General features: G+C 45.0%; 1 protein-coding gene across 1 annotated transcript in view; it reads left to right on the top strand.

Annotated features, from left to right (window-relative positions):
- Window positions 1-15,695, top strand: part of add3a (adducin 3 (gamma) a) — a 154,464-nt gene that overhangs the window by 27,600 nt on the left and 111,169 nt on the right. The window contains exon 2 of the mRNA XM_038978855.1: window positions 1,039-1,091. The gene's annotated coding sequence lies outside the window, so the exon portion shown is untranslated. The remainder of the gene's footprint in view (window positions 1-1,038; window positions 1,092-15,695) is intronic.

The following is a 15,695-nucleotide window of genomic DNA, read 5'->3' as shown; positions in this document are numbered from 1 at the left end:
TGTACACTGGGCCCCTGGCCACCAGCTAAATGAGAGGTTACACACCCTGTACACTGGGCCCCTGGCCACCAGCTAAATGAGAGGTTACACACCCTGTACACTGGGCCCCTGGCCACCAGCTAAATGAGAGGTTACACACCCTGTACACTGGGCCCCTGGCCACCAGCTAAATGAGAGGTTACACACCCTGTACACTGGGCCCCTGGCCACCAGCTAAATGAGAGGTTACACACCCTGTACACTGGGCCCCTGGCCACCAGCTAAATGAGAGGTTACACACCCTGTATACTGGGCCCCTGGCCACCAGCTAAATGAGAGGTTACACACCCTGTACACTGGGCCCCTGGCCACCAGCTAAATGAGAGGTTACACACCCTGTACACTGGGCCCCTGGCCACCAGCTAAATGAGAGCCTACACACCCTGTACACTGGGCCCCTGGCCACCAGCTAAATGAGAGGTTGTGCTGTGAAATAAGAATGGGATTATTTTGTCTGTTTGCTTTATATCCCTCCTTTTTGATGATGTAGGACATTGGTGTTTGAGTCAACGATGTGTATGTGAATGATGTAGTTACGATGACTTTGATGTGTAATGAGTGCATTCCAAGCCTCTTTTAAAAGATCAGAAGGCTCGGTGCTATTTTACAAGAGGCCCACCGTTTCATTAAATCTTTTCATATCTAAACTGTGTTTTTACCTGAGTTCTCTTGATGAGTTCCAAATGCACCCTATGCACTTCTTTTGACCAGGGCCTATAGGGGTCTGGTCAAAAATAGTGCACTATAACAGAGAATAGGGTGTCATTTGGGACTCAAATTCTGTCTATCTATGCAGACTAGGCCTCAAAAGCATGTATTGTAATAGCAGAGTTGTGTTTTAACCAAATAGATACGTCTCTCTGTGTCTAATTATTAAGAAGTCTGCTGTACTTAAAAGTACAGGCACATTAAAAATCTTTTTGGTTGATGAGATTAAGTCAGTAAGACAGAAGAGCTCTCAGAAGATGAATACATTTGTCTGTTTTGTGTTTTCTCTAGGTGAGGAAACGGTGTTAACGATTTGACCGGACGAGAAAATCATCTCTCCAGAGGTAAGATGTATTTATTTACCTGCATAAACGTCACTCTTCCTCTGACTTATTGTGTAGCAGCACCAGTGGGTTGTATCAACAACCCCAATTCATGTATCACATTCATTGTAGACTTGTTACGTGTTTCAATGAAAAGACATTGCTATCGTCTCAAGTGCAGTAGGCTAAGCATTACTCTGCATGGAAAGCGTTCTTCACCGTGCCACAGACTTTTTCAAAAATAAACGGACACTGGGTTGCCACTTTCTTATTTTGGAAACGCTGAACTAACAAATGATATGGCTTTGATTTGTCTGTTGGTGGTCACTCTGTGCCTGTCTGGAGAGACGTTTTACTGTGGTCACACACACACACACACACACACACACACACACACACACACACACACACACACACACACACACACACACACACACCACAATATGTTTTACTGCTTTTGGAAGTTATCCTACATGGGAAATAGTGACTGGTTTTGTCTCCCTAAAATGTTCAGTTTACAGTCTGTCTCTCTCCTCGTCCTCCCTTGTTCCTCTCCTCCCCCGTCTGTGGTTGAAGAGGGCCTGACCATGCCTCTCCTATGTCATCTGATTTGTTTAACATTTCTTCATCTCCTCATCATTTTTCGCCGGCTCGGTCTGGTCTAGACGTTTTCCTTGACGTACCGACCTGTTATGTGTTGTTTATGGTTAACAGCACCACCCCTCTTCAGTGGACAACTTTACTACTATTTATGCTACATGACATGAGCCTCCTCATCAGTTTCTGTACTGTGTATCGAGGTCATGACAATAAGCTTTATGAGCTTTGTCAAGGTTGCTATCTGAGCTATCTCCGTTTTCACTATAGGTTTATCTTTGAATCAACCAGTCTTTAACCATTCTTTAACTAGGCAAGTCAATTGCTTTCATATGGAATGTGACGCCTTGCATGTAGAGCTTTCTCCATTTTAATTGTCCGTGGACATAGTCTGTCTGCTCGGTGCGTCGTCCATGTTTAGGATTTGCAGTTAAGTGAGGCTGCTAATCTCTCTGGCTAAGCTCCTTATACTGCATTTATACATTACACCACAATCGAAAGTGGATTTGAGTTTGTCGCTTTAAGCTAGTTAATCATTTCATAGTGCTTTTCCTGTCTGTTATCTTGCCTCGATAGCAATATCTGAAGAGACAAAAGTCTGAAAATGACGAATTCTTATTTGGGCTGGTCCTGTTTTCGTGTTAAAATACTTGTGTGATGATGCAAGTTAACAATGGTGTTGGAGTGAAATAGAGAATTGAGGCCAAATGATTTTCCCTTTCCTCCTTTCTCTCCCTTTCTCTCTCTCTCTCCTACATCTCTCTCTTCCCTCTCCCCCCTCTCTCTATGCGTTTCCATGTGGTTAATTTATTCCATTCCTCCAAGGCAGTCTGATGTGACTAATGTCTAGGCCAGGGGTACACACACACACAGCACAGAGAGACAGAGGACCAGGCATTCCAAGGGGTTGTGAGGGCGTCAGCCCAGAGAGGTACACCCATTGCCCCTGAAAGGAGGACCGGAGGAGGGGAAAAAGGAGAGAGAATAGAGAGGAAAAAGCTGCATGACTCGTAAACCTTTTACAGGACCGGATGGATGGATGTGAAGGGTTCAGTACCAACCATGCAAGGTCCAGTTGTTCCTCGCTTTCTCTCCCTCTGTCATTCACCCTGGTAAGACGAGCTATGCTAGCTGTACTAGACCAGTGTGTAGGACAGTAAAGAGACCTTGCTAGCTCCCTGGGCCACCATTTAAACCTACACACACACACACACACATATCACATGTTTGTTTTACTATCCTTGTGGGGACCAAAACATTTATTCCCATTCAAAATCATATTTTCCAAAACCCTAAACTTAGCCTAAAATGGCCTTTTTTCTTGTGGGGACCAACAAATGTCCACACTTGTCTGAACTTTCCTTGTTTTACTATCCTTGTGAGAACTTATTGTCCCCACAAAGATAGTAATACCAAAAACCCACACACACAGAGCTCCCTGGGCTGCCATTTAAACCTCTTCTCCTCCCCAGACCCACGTGAAACACTCAGCTGTAAGTCTAACACGCTCCACACTGACTCCACACTCCACTTCCCGATCGGCAGGACTTCTCGCAGTAATGATGTCATGCACCTTGTTATTATGATATAATCGTTACTACCGCTCCATCTGGTCATGTTTAAAGACCGCTCAGTGGTTACCCATGTGATTCCCCGGAATTTAAAGCAAATCACAAGTATATTAGTCTCTCACATTGTACAGTAAGATGTACAGTGCTTTCAGAAGGTATTCGAACCCCTAAACTTATTCCATATTTTTTTATGTTACAGCCTGAATTCAAAATGTATACAATTTTGTTTTTCTCACCCATCTACACGCAATGCTCCACAATGACAAAGTGAAAAGATGTTTTTGGAAATGTTTTTTAATTTATTGAAAATGAAATACAGAAATATATCTAATTTAAATAAGTATTCATACCCCTGAGTCAATACTTTGTAGAATCGCCTTTGGCAGTGATTACAGCTGTGAGTCTCTAAGAACTTTCCACACCTGGATTGTGCAATATTTGCCCATTTTATTATTTTCAGAATTCTTCAAACTCTGTCATTTGGTTGTTGATCATTGCTAGACAACCATTTTCAGGTCTTGTCATAGATTTTCAAGTAGATTTAAGTCAAAACTGTAACTTGGCCACTCAGGAACATTCACTGTCTTCTTGGTGGAAAGCAGACTGAACCAGGTTTTCCTCTAGGATTTTGCCTGTGCTTTTTTATCCTGAAAAACTCCCCAGTTCTTAACGATTACAAGCATACCCATAACATGATACAACCACCACTATGCTTGAAAATATGGAGAGTGGTACTCAGTAATGTGTCGTATTGGATTTTCCTCCAACGTAACACTTTGCATTCAGGACAAAAAGTGAATTGCTTTGCCACATTTTTTGCAGTATTACTTTAGCGCCTTGTTGCAAACATGATGCATGTTTTGGAATATTCTGTACAGGTTTCCTTCTTTTCACTCTGTCAATTAGGTTAGTATTGTGGAGTAAATACAATGTTGTTGATCCATCCTCAGTTTTCTCCTATCACAGCCATTCAACTCTGTAACTGTTTTAAAGTCACCATTGGCCTCATGGTGAAATCCCTGAGCAATTTTCTTCCTCTCCGGCAACTGAGTTAGAAAGATTGTATCTTTGTAGTGACTGGGTCTCAGCTTTTTTTTAATTTTTTTTTTTCATTTATTGTCTACCAATAGGGGCTTTTCTTTGGTCTTTGTTGTTGAATCTTTGTTTGAAGTTCATTGCTCGACTGAGGGACCTTACAGATAATTGGATGTGTGGGGCACAGAGCTGAGGTAGTCATTAAAAATCATGTTTAACACTATTATTGCACACAGAGTCCATGCAACTTATTCTGCGATTTGTTTTAAAACATTTTACTCCTGAACTAATTTAGGTTTGCCATAACAAAGGGGTTGAATACTTATTGACTCGAGACATTTCAGCTTTTTCATTTTGTAATTAATTTATAAAAGTTTCGATCAACATAATTCCACTTTGACATTAAGGGTTTTTTAGGCCAGTGACAAAAAAAATCTCAATTTAATCCATTTTAAATGAAGTCAAAGGATGTGAATACTTTCAGAAGGCACTGTGGTGCTGGTAGTGCTGCTGTATGTGGTGCTGGTAGTGCTGCTGTATGTGGTGTTGGTAGCGCTGCTGTATGTGGTGCTGGTAGCGCTGCTGTATGTGGTGCTGGTAGTGCTGCTGTATGTGGTGCTGGTAGTGCTGCTGTATGTGGTGCTGGTAGTGCTGCTGTATGTGGTGCTGGTAGTGCTGCTGTATGTGGTGCTGGTAGTGCTGCTGTATGTGGTGCTGGTAGTGCTGCTGTATGTGGTGCTGGTAGTGCTGCTGTATGTGGTGTTGGTAGTGCTGCTGTATGTGGTGCTGGTAGTGCTGATGTATGTGGTGCTGGTAGTGCTGCTGTATGTGGTGCTGGTAGTGCTGCTGTATGTGGTGCTGGTAGTGCTGCTGTATGTGGTGTTGGTAGTGCTGCTGTATGTGGTGTTGGTAGTGCTGCTGTATGTGGTGCTGGTAGTGCTGCTGTATGTGGTGTTGGTAGTGCTGCTGTATGTGGTGCTGGTAGTGCTGCTGTATGTGGTGTTGGTAGTGCTGCTGTATGTGGTGTTGGTAGTGCTGCTGTATGTGGTGCTGGTAGTGCTGCTGTATGTGGTGTTGGTAGTGCTGCTGTATGTGGTGCTGGTAGTGTTGGTAGCGCTGCTGTATGTGGTGTTGGTAGTGCTGCTGTATGTGGTGCTGGTAGTGCTGCTGTATGTGGTGTTGGTAGTGCTGCTGTATGTGGTGTTGGTAGTGCTGCTGTATGTGGTGCTGGTAGTGCTGCTGTATGTGGTGCTGGTAGTGCTGCTGTATGTGGTGTTGGTAGTGCTGCTGTATGTGGTGCTGGTAGTGCTGCTGTATGTGGTGTTGGTAGTGCTGCTGTATGTGGTGCTGGTAGTGTTGGTAGCGCTGCTGTATGTGGTGTTGGTAGTGCTGCTGTATGTGGTGCTGGTAGTGCTGCTGTATGTGGTGTTGGTAGTGCTGCTGTATGTGGTGTTGGTAGTGCTGCTGTATGTGGTGCTGGTAGTGCTGCTGTATATGGTGCTGGTAGTGCTGCTGTATGTGGTGTTGGTAGTGCTGCTGTATGTGGTGTTGGTAGCGCTGCTGTATGTGGTGTTGGTAGTGCTGCTGTATGTGGTGCTGGTAGCGCTGCTGTATGTGGTGCTGGTAGCGCTGCTGTATGTGATGCTGGTAGCGCTGCTGTATGTGGTGTTGGTAGTGCTGCTGTATGTGGTGCTGGTAGTGCTGCTGTATGTGGTGTTGGTAGTGCTGCTGTATGTGGTGCTGGTAGCGCTGCTGTATGTGGTGCTGGTAGCGCTGCTGTATGTGGTGCTGGTAGCGCTGCTGTATGTGATGCTGGTAGCGCTGCTGTATGTGGTGTTGGTAGTGCTGCTGTATGTGGTGCTGGTAGTGCTGCTGTATGTGGTGTTGGTAGTGCTGCTGTATGTGGTGCTGGTAGTGCTGCTGTATGTGGTGCTGGTAGTGCTGCTGTATGTGGTGCTGGTAGTGCTGCTGTATGTGGTGTTGGTAGTGCTGCTGTATGTGGTGCTGGTAGTGCTGCTGTATGTGGTGCTGGTAGTGCTGCTGTATGTGGTGCTGGTAGTGCTGCTGTATGTGGTGCTGGTAGTGCTGCTGTATGTGGTGCTGGTAGTGCTGCTATATGTGGTGCTGGTAGTGCTGCTATATGTGGTGCTGGTAGTGCTGCTATATGTGGTGCTGGTAGTGCTGCTATATGTGGTGCTGGTAGTGCTGCTATATGTGGTGCTGGTAGTGCTGCTATATGTGGTGCTGGTAGTGCTGCTGTATGTGGTGCTGGTAGTGCTGCTGTATGTGGTGCTGGTAGTGCTGCTGTATGTGGTGCTGGTAGTGCTGCTGTATGTGGTGCTGGTAGTGCTGCTGTATGTGGTGCTGGTAGTGCTGCTGTATGTGGTGCTGGTAGTGCTGCTGTATGTGGTGTTGGTAGTGCTGCTGTATGTGGTGCTGGTAGTGCTGCTGTATGTGGTGCTGGTAGTGCTGCTGTATGTGGTGTTGGTAGTGCTGCTGTATGTGGTGTTGGTAGTGCTGCTGTATGTGGTGCTGTATGTGATGCTGGTAGTGCTGCTGTATGTGATGCTGGTAGCGCTGCTGTATGTGGTGTTGGTAGTGCTGCTGTATGTGGTGCTGTATGTGATGCTGGTAGTGCTGCTGTATGTGGTGTTGGTAGTGCTGCTGTATGTGGTGTTGGTAGTGCTGCTGTATGTGGTGCTGCTGTATGTGGTGCTGGTAGGTGCTGGTAGTGCTGCTGTATGTGGTGTTGGTAGTGCTGCTGTATGTGGTGCTGGTAGTGCTGCTGTATGTGGTGCTGTATGTGATGCTGGTAGTGCTGCTGTATGTGATGTTGGTAGTGCTGCTGTATGTGGTGCTGTATATGATGCTGGTAGTGCTGCTGTATGTGGTGCTGGTAGTGCTGCTGTATGTGGTGCTGGTAGTGCTGCTGTATGTGGTGCTGGTAGTGCTGCTGTATGTGGTGCTGGTAGTGCTGCTGTATGTGGTGCTGGTAGTGCTGCTGTATGTGGTGCTGCTGTATGTGGTGCTGCTGTATGTGGTGTTGGTAGTGCTGCTGTATGTGGTGCTGTATGTGATGCTGGTAGTGCTGCTGTATGTGATGTTGGTAGTGCTGCTGTATGTGGTGCTGTATGTGATGCTGGTAGTGCTGCTGTATGTGATGCTGGTAGTGCTGCTGTATGTGGTGCTGGTAGTGCTGCTGTATGTGGTGTTGGTAGTGCTGCTGTATGTGGTGCTGGTAGTGCTGCTGTATGTGATGCTGGTAGTGCTGCTGTATGTGGTGCTGGTAGTGCTGCTGTATGTGGTGCTGGTAGTGCTGCTGTATGTGGTGTTGGTAGTGCTGCTGTATGTGGTGTTGGTAGTGCTGCTGTATGTGGTGCTGCTGTATGTGGTGCTGGTAGCGCTGCTGGTAGCGCTGCTGTATGTGGTGCTGGTAGCGCTGCTGTATGTGGTGCTGGTAGCGCTGCTGTATGTGGTGCTGGTAGCGCTGCTGTATGTGCTGCTGTATGTGGTGCTGGTAGCGCTGCTGTATGTGGTGTTGGTAGCGCTGCTGTATGTGGTGTTGGTAGCGCTGCTGTATGTGGTGCTGGTCGTGCTGCTGTATGTGCTGCTGTATGTGGTGTTGGTAGTGCTGCTGTATGTGGTGTTGGTAGTGCTGCTGTATGTGGTGCTGGTAGTGGTGCTGGTAGCGCTGCTGTATGTGGTGCTGGTAGCGCTGCTGTATGTGGTGCTGGTAGCGCTGCTGTATGTGGTGCTGGTAGCGCTGCTGTATGTGGTGCTGGTAGCGCTGCTGTATGTGGTGCTGGTAGCGCTGCTGTATGTGCTGCTGTATGTGGTGCTGGTAGCGCTGCTGTATGTGGTGCTGGTAGCGCTGCTGTATGTGGTGCTGGTAGTGCTGCTGTAGCATCCTCTCCTCCTCTGTTCTCTGCTCTAATCATCTGGCTTTACCCAACGTCTTATCTCTCTCTGTGGAGTAGAGCAAACACTCTCTCTCTCTCTCTCTCTCTGGAGCAAACTAATGGACACATGCAAGCAGCCTGGATTCTCTCTATCGGTGTCGATTCCTCTCTCTCTCTAAAGGACAGATATGCAGTCTGGCTCTCTGCCCACACAACCTCTCTCCACTGATAGAACGTGTCCCTCACGTGTGGCTTGGTTGGAGTTGAATTTAAGAGCCTGGTAAAAATCTGTACGTCCAGGAGTTTTTCATTTGTAGAAAATATAAAAAGCATGTGGAGGGAGGTTATAGATATGGCTTGGGCGAAGTGACTGTGTGTGAGTGAGACAGAGAGTTGTAGAAACCCGGTGGACGTGTGGATCTTGAGGCTTAGCCGAAGTGACAGGTTGAAATTGTGGTGATTTGAAAGGTATGTGAGCGATATCAGGTTTTTGAAGTGAGTGTTGGGGGGGGGGGTTGTTGTATGTTAGGGTGTCTGCAGATGGCCATTCTCTCACTCCCTCTATCTCTAGTAGTGACCTCAGAGCCATAGAATGCTGAAAACACAGTAGAGTCTGTTTATCTGCTAAACACTGGCCTGAGAGCTGACAGGCTGGGCTTCACACACACACACACACACACACACACACACACACACACACACACACACACACACACACACACACGGGGCCGGGGGGAAACGCCACTGGGCCGCTCCAGATTAATCAGTAGGGGTGTTTCCCTGACACATACCAGCTGTGCTGGTCTCCATGGGGACACACAGTGACTCATCTCTATTGGACCAGACTCACCGGACCGTGGCTGTATTGATTGGCAGTGTGTTTACAGCAGGGTATGATTTGTTTGTAGTGGTTTCAATTAAGGAAAGTTTAAGGAAGTCTTTTGTTGCAGTGTATTGATGATGTTGAAGTGGCTGTCAGTGACTTCAAGGTTATTTAGTACATCTATTGTGGGTGGGTGGGTGTGTGTGTGTGTGTGTGTGCATCATTTTGGGAGGGAGACGGGTGCGGTCAGTGTGTGTGTTTTCAGGTTTGGCCCACCAGCTCTGTTCTGTCTCATATCATGCTTCTATCACACTGTATCTCCTGGGGCCTCTCTACAGCTGGCTGATGTGAGATCTCAGTCAACCAGACTGGTGTTAGCAGTCAACCCTGAGTCACACACACACACACGGACGCACACACACATGCAACAGCGTATACATACTCTGTCTCTCTCTTCACACACACATCCCTTCCAGCTCTGGCTGGTAGTCTGTGTGGACTTTGTAGCGCCGAGCCGAGGGGCCACAAACGACAGCATTGTCCTCAGGGGAGGCTGGGAAACTTGGAGCGCAAACACTCTCCTCAAGCAGTGTCAGGCCAGTCCACTGCTCCATTCAACTCAATGGGCTGTTTCAGCAAGAACTCCTCAAGCAGTGTCAGGCCAGTCCACTGCTTCATTCAACTCAATGGGCTGTTTCAGCTAGAACTCCTCAAGGAGAGAGATATATGATTGGAGAAGAGGAGGAAGAGATAAGAAGATGAGGAGAGATAGTTGAAGAGGAGATCATGTAGGAGGGAGTTGAATAAGAGGAGAGGAGGAAGATGGGAGGAGAGGGAGAGTTGAAGAGGGGAGAAAGAGTTGAAATATAATGAAGAGAAGAAGGGTAGAGGTGAGGGAGTCAGGAAAGGTCAACTGCCACAGGCAGAATAGAATGAGAAGGAATGCTAGACTAGGTGATTTAAGGTTGTTGTACGGTAGAATATTACTACAGGAATGTCATATTTTATAGTCAGTGTACAGGACATTGACTAAAGATGGGTATTAACTTTCTATTACACAGTAGTAAATTCATGTGTATGATAGGAGAGGGAGTTTTGGGTGCATTCATGTTGCGTAAGTACATCATCTATTAGCTGATCATCCCAGGCTGAGATATAACCTACTGTCACTTACTGATGGAGAGGAGGAGTGGAAAAGCTCCTCTGGGTTTCACAACTGGGAGGAGTGGAGAAGTTTTGAGGCGTACAGATTTGAAAGGGCCACAAGTGACGGGTAAGTAGCGGTTAAGAGCGTTGGGCCAATAACCGAAAGGTCGCTCGTTTGAATCCCTGAGCCGACTAGGTGAAACATCTGTTGATGTTCCCTTGAGCAAGGCACTTAACCCTAATTGCTCCTGTAAATTGTGATAGAAAATTCCGTATTTACCTGGTTTATTTGATATTAATGATTAATATTTAACTAATAGTAAGACATTTATGTCCTGCTGGTGTCTGTATTTTCATGGGCTCCACTCTAGTTCCCTGAAGCTAATCTGGGCGTATGGTCACCAGAGATGGCTTGAGCTGACAAATGAGTTAAAGACTGCATTACATAGACAAGAATGTGTTTTACTAGAGATAGCTTAGGAGTAGAACAATCCCTCATTGTCTCTAAATCATCCTTGCTAATGAGAAACTAAGCCAGGGTGGGGTTAAGACGACAACCCACGTGCAGATTTTTGTACTTATTTTTTAACCATTATTTAACTAGGCAAGTCAGTTAAGAACAAATTATTATTTACAATGACGGCCTACCGGGGAACAGTGGGTTAACTGCCTTGTTCAGGGGCAGAACGACACATTTTTACCTTGTCAGCTCAGGGATTCGAGCCCAACGCTCTAACCACGAGGCTACCTGACACCCCAAATAACGACAGGATGAACCCAGAGTGGCTTATGATGCTCCTTGGTCTGCATGAGGGAGGTTGAACCAACCATGACTGACCATTGTTAGTGTCCGCTACATATAGTACTCTGCATTTGTGTAAAGGTTAAGTTACTCGGTCTGACACTCAAGGGGGTGGGGGGTCGACCAGCCTCATTATTGCAATAATTAATCGTTATTAAATAAGATGATTATTTGAAGAAATCACCAAGTCTCTCTCAGTACTGAATTTCCACAACAAAGTCGCTCTGTATAAGAGCATCTGCTAAATGACTCAAATGTAAGTGACTAAGCTAGATTTTCTTTAAAAAGACAAGACTGGGGTCCTGGGTGGCGCAAAGGTTTAAAGCACTGCACAGCAGTGCAGATGCGCCGCTACAGCCTTGGGTTCGATCCTGTGCCACAACCGGCCATGACCAGGAGCCCCATAGGACGGTGCACAATTGGCCCAGCGCCGTCTGGTGTAGGGGAGGGTTTGGGTTACATGGCTCATCGTGCTCTAGCGACTCCCAGTGACTGGGCCGGGCACCTGCAAGCTGACTCCGGTCGTCAGTCGAACTGTGTTTTCTCCCACATATTGGTGCGGCTGACATCCGGGTTAAGAGAGCAGTGTGATAAGAACTAGACAGCCAGGCGGGTCATGTTTCAGAGGACGCAGGACTCGACCTTCGCCTCTCCCAAGCCCATTGAGTAGTAGAGATGAGCCAACGGACCAAATTCAGGGAGAAAAAGGGGTTAAAAAATAAGGTTGTGGCCATACCACCCTTAACGTGCCTGTTCAGGGTCGGGCCTGGTTAGTACTGGGACGGGAGACCGTCTGGGAATACCAACTGCAGTAAGCAGACAAGACAAGACTGAACGTTATGGCATAGTCTCATGTAAAGGCCTTAGTAATTGTATATGATTTTTTTTAAACACAGTAATATATTGAACAATATACTGTGCCAAATACTCAAGTATGTCCCATCTGCAAACTGTACAATGGTTGGTTTAGAGGAAACGTTTTGTTATTAACTGACTAATTCCATTTGCTAACAGGTATCATAGCAATCTGTGTACCAGTCACCGATAGGACCACAGCAAACAATCACACATAATTATTATTAATAGCAAATCGTAACAAGATAAATAAAATCTTCCATCATTGTGTTTTTACATTTAATGTACTCAGATGTACAAACTAAATAATTCCAAATGTCATGGAAAAATTGAAAAAACTATCTAATATCCTCAGAAAATCTGGCAGTCTGTGTGGAAATATGTTGCAACAGTGTGTTGTTGAAGTCAGAGAATGTGAGTATCTAACTAATGGAGTTTGGGAGTCTGGTGGTCCATGTGCCTGGATCCCTCAGTGTTGCATCCTAAACAGCACCCTATTCAATACATAATGCCTATGAGCCCTGGTCAAAAGTAGTGCACTATATAGGGGATATGGTGCCATTTAGGTTGCTGTGTCTCCAATGGAGGCTTTGCCGTTAATCCACACGGGCCGTCTCAATGCGATCTCTCACTGCTGGATCATAACTGAGATGTTATTAGCTAGATGCTTTCAATGTGTTCGTGTTCAAATGAAGACCGTATTTTCTATTTCAGCAGCTTGATGTGTTAGTCTATGTTTTCTCTATGATGACGATGGCTAGTGACCTGTGTGTTTTTAATAATATATTGTAGTTTGCCTGTGGAGTGGCCGATCGTGTCAATGTTTTTTATGTTGTTTTGGTGTAATGGAACCAAATATCGACCATAACGAATTCAATTGAATGATCTATTCTGGTATTAATAAATTGAATAATCTCTATCGGATACATCCACATATTATGACCTCTCACACGCACCACAGTTGATTTGACTTGATTTGAAGGCAGAGTCCTGTCACTATATTCACTGAGGATACTGTATAGGAGTGATTCTTGACTCGCCACAGACACATTCTCATTAGCAGTAAGATCCCATCCACCTATGTCATACAGTATTACAGTCAAGGAACGTGCCGACTGTCCCAGAAGCCCCCGACACCCATAACTAGGGTCAGGGATAGCCCCTGGACATGACTGGACCTCTGTTAGACCAGACGGAAACAAAGAGAGAAGCATGAATGACTAATTTAGTCTAATGCCTGAAGTCCTTTTTTTTGTTATATTAAGTTCACAGACCCTTTTCACATGACTGAGCCGAGCTGTACTATGCCAGCCTTACACATCCACCAGCGTTTCTTTAGCTGTGCTGGAAAGGATCATAATAAATAAATGATCAGAGCCAGCGGAGGACAGTTCAGGTCAGCACAATAGTGTTTAAAGCAGGGCCCTGTTCCTGGAGAGCTACCCTCCTGTAGGTTTTCACTCCAACCCTGTTCCTGGAGAGCTACCCTCCTGTAGGTTTTCACTTCAACCCTGTTCCTGGATAGATACTCTCCTATAGGTTTTCACTCTAACCCTGTTCCTGGAGAGATACCCTCCTGTAGGTTTTCACTCCAACCCTGTTCCTGGAGAGCTACCCTCCTGTAGGTTTTCACTCCAACCCTGTTCCTGGAGAGCTACCCTCCTGTAGGTTTTCACAGAAATTACCGTAACCAAACAAACATTGTAGATTACAAATTATGTGAATAAACAGTTAAATGTACTACTGGTGATACTGATGTCATCCCCGCAGCCTCCACAATGGATTCGTCTACTTACACAGGCGTGCATCAGACAGGTGTCTCATGTGCCATAAAACATATATATATATTTGCGACTGCTCGACCCAAAAAATCTTGTTCGACCAACAGCCTGTCGACTAAATGTGGTCAGCCCTCAGATGCTTCAACAATACTCTGTGGTTGTTGGCTTGGAGTCACTTGTTCATCATTTATAAGCTATGCGAGTACGCTTCCTCACTGAAACGGCTTGGAGTCACTTGTTCATCATTTATAAGCTATGCGAGTACGCTTCCTCACTGAAACGGGAAGCATCCAGAGAGTCATAGGCCCGCTCCACATCCCTTTCTTAATCTATATCTCTTCTATATGGTTGGATCTACACTCTTAGAAAAAAATATTCCAAAAGGGTTCTTCAGCTGTCCCCATAAGAGAACCTTTTTTGGTTCCAGGTAAAAGCCTTTTTGGTTCAATGTAGAACCGTTTTGGGTTCCATGTAGAACACTCTGTGGAAAGGGTTCTACATGGAACCCAACATGGATCTACTTTTTTGTTTGTTTGTGTACTGTTTGGACATAGACGGCCCGAAAAAACACTTAGGCGACCCGCCCAACACTTTTATATGCAGAAAATACTCTGGACCCAGGGGTGAAGCGATACAGTACTGGACATGGATGGGAAATATATAATGTTGTTCTGTATAGTGATGAAGAAATCATGTTGAACCAGGGATCTGACGGAGGTAGTTCTGAACACAGTACTAGACATCCATGGGAACTGTGTAGAGTTGTGTGTTGTATAGTGTTGAAGGAAATGGATATGACGCTAGATTTACTGTATGAATGGGTGGCGACTGACAATGGTGTTGCTATTAAAAGCAGTGCATTGTGTACATGTTTGCACTGCTCAAACATTGAGGTTGAAACCCTTTTGTGTGTGTGTTAACATAACATCTTACTTTATGTTCCTGACACACTATAATTCCTCATAGATGCTTATTACGTACAGTACAACCAGCAGGACAGTCTATACTAGAGAAGAACTGGTTCTCTGTCCTCCATGATGGTCATACATGAATCACTCCCTCAACATCCCTTTATACCGTCAGAAGGTAGTCACACCCCTTGACTTTTTCCACATTTAGTTGTGTTACAGCCTGAATTTAAAATGGATGAGATTGCTTTGTCACTGGCCTACACACAATACCCCATAATTTCTATCTCTACTTTACACTTTCTTCCACTGCAAACCAACCATTCCAGTGTTTTTTTTACTTGCTATATTGTATTTACTTCGCCACCTTGGCCTTTTTTATATTTTTATTTATTTATATATATATTTTGTTTGCCTTCACCTCCCTTATCTCACCTCACTTGCTCACATTGTATATAGACTTATTTTTCACTGTATTATTGACTGTATGTTTGTTTTACTCCATGTGTAATTATGTGTTGTTGTATGTGTCGAACTGCTTTGCTTTATCTTGGCCAGGTCGCAATTGTAAATGAGAACGTGTTCTCAATTTGCCTACCTGGTTAAATAAAGGTGAAATAAAATAAAATAAATGTCAAAGTGGAATTAGGTTTTTCAAAATTTTCTAAAAATGAGAAGCTGAAATGTCTTGAGTCAATAAGTATTCAACCCTTTTGTTATGGCAAGCCTAAATAAGTTCAGGAGTAAAAATGTACTTAATAAATCACATAATAAATTGCATGGACTCACTCTGTGCAATAATAGTGTTTAACATTTTTATGACTACCTCATCTCTGTACCCCACACACAAAATCATCTGTATGGTCCCTCAGTCGAGCAGTCAATTTCAAACACCAATTCAAAAACAAAGTCCAGGGAGGATTTCCAATACCTTGCAAAGAAGGGCACCTAATGGTAGATGGGTAAGAATGAAAAAAGGAGACACTGAATATCATGGAGCATGGTGAAGTTATTAATTCCACTTTGGATGGTGTATCAAAACACCAAGTCACTACAAAGATACAGGCATTCTTTCTAACTCAGTTGCCGGAGAGGAAGGAAACCGCTCGGGGATTTCACCATGAGGCCAATGGTGACTTTAAAACAGTTACAGAGTTGAATGGCTGTGATAGGAGAAAACTGAGGATGGATCAACAACATTGTATTTA

This window comes from Salvelinus namaycush, chromosome 39 (assembly GCF_016432855.1).
Source record: "Salvelinus namaycush isolate Seneca chromosome 39, SaNama_1.0, whole genome shotgun sequence".
Classification (NCBI taxonomy): Eukaryota; Metazoa; Chordata; class Actinopteri; order Salmoniformes; family Salmonidae; genus Salvelinus; species Salvelinus namaycush.
The sequence above is the reverse complement of the archived record's forward strand: the minus strand, read 5'-3'. Positions and strand labels throughout refer to the sequence as shown.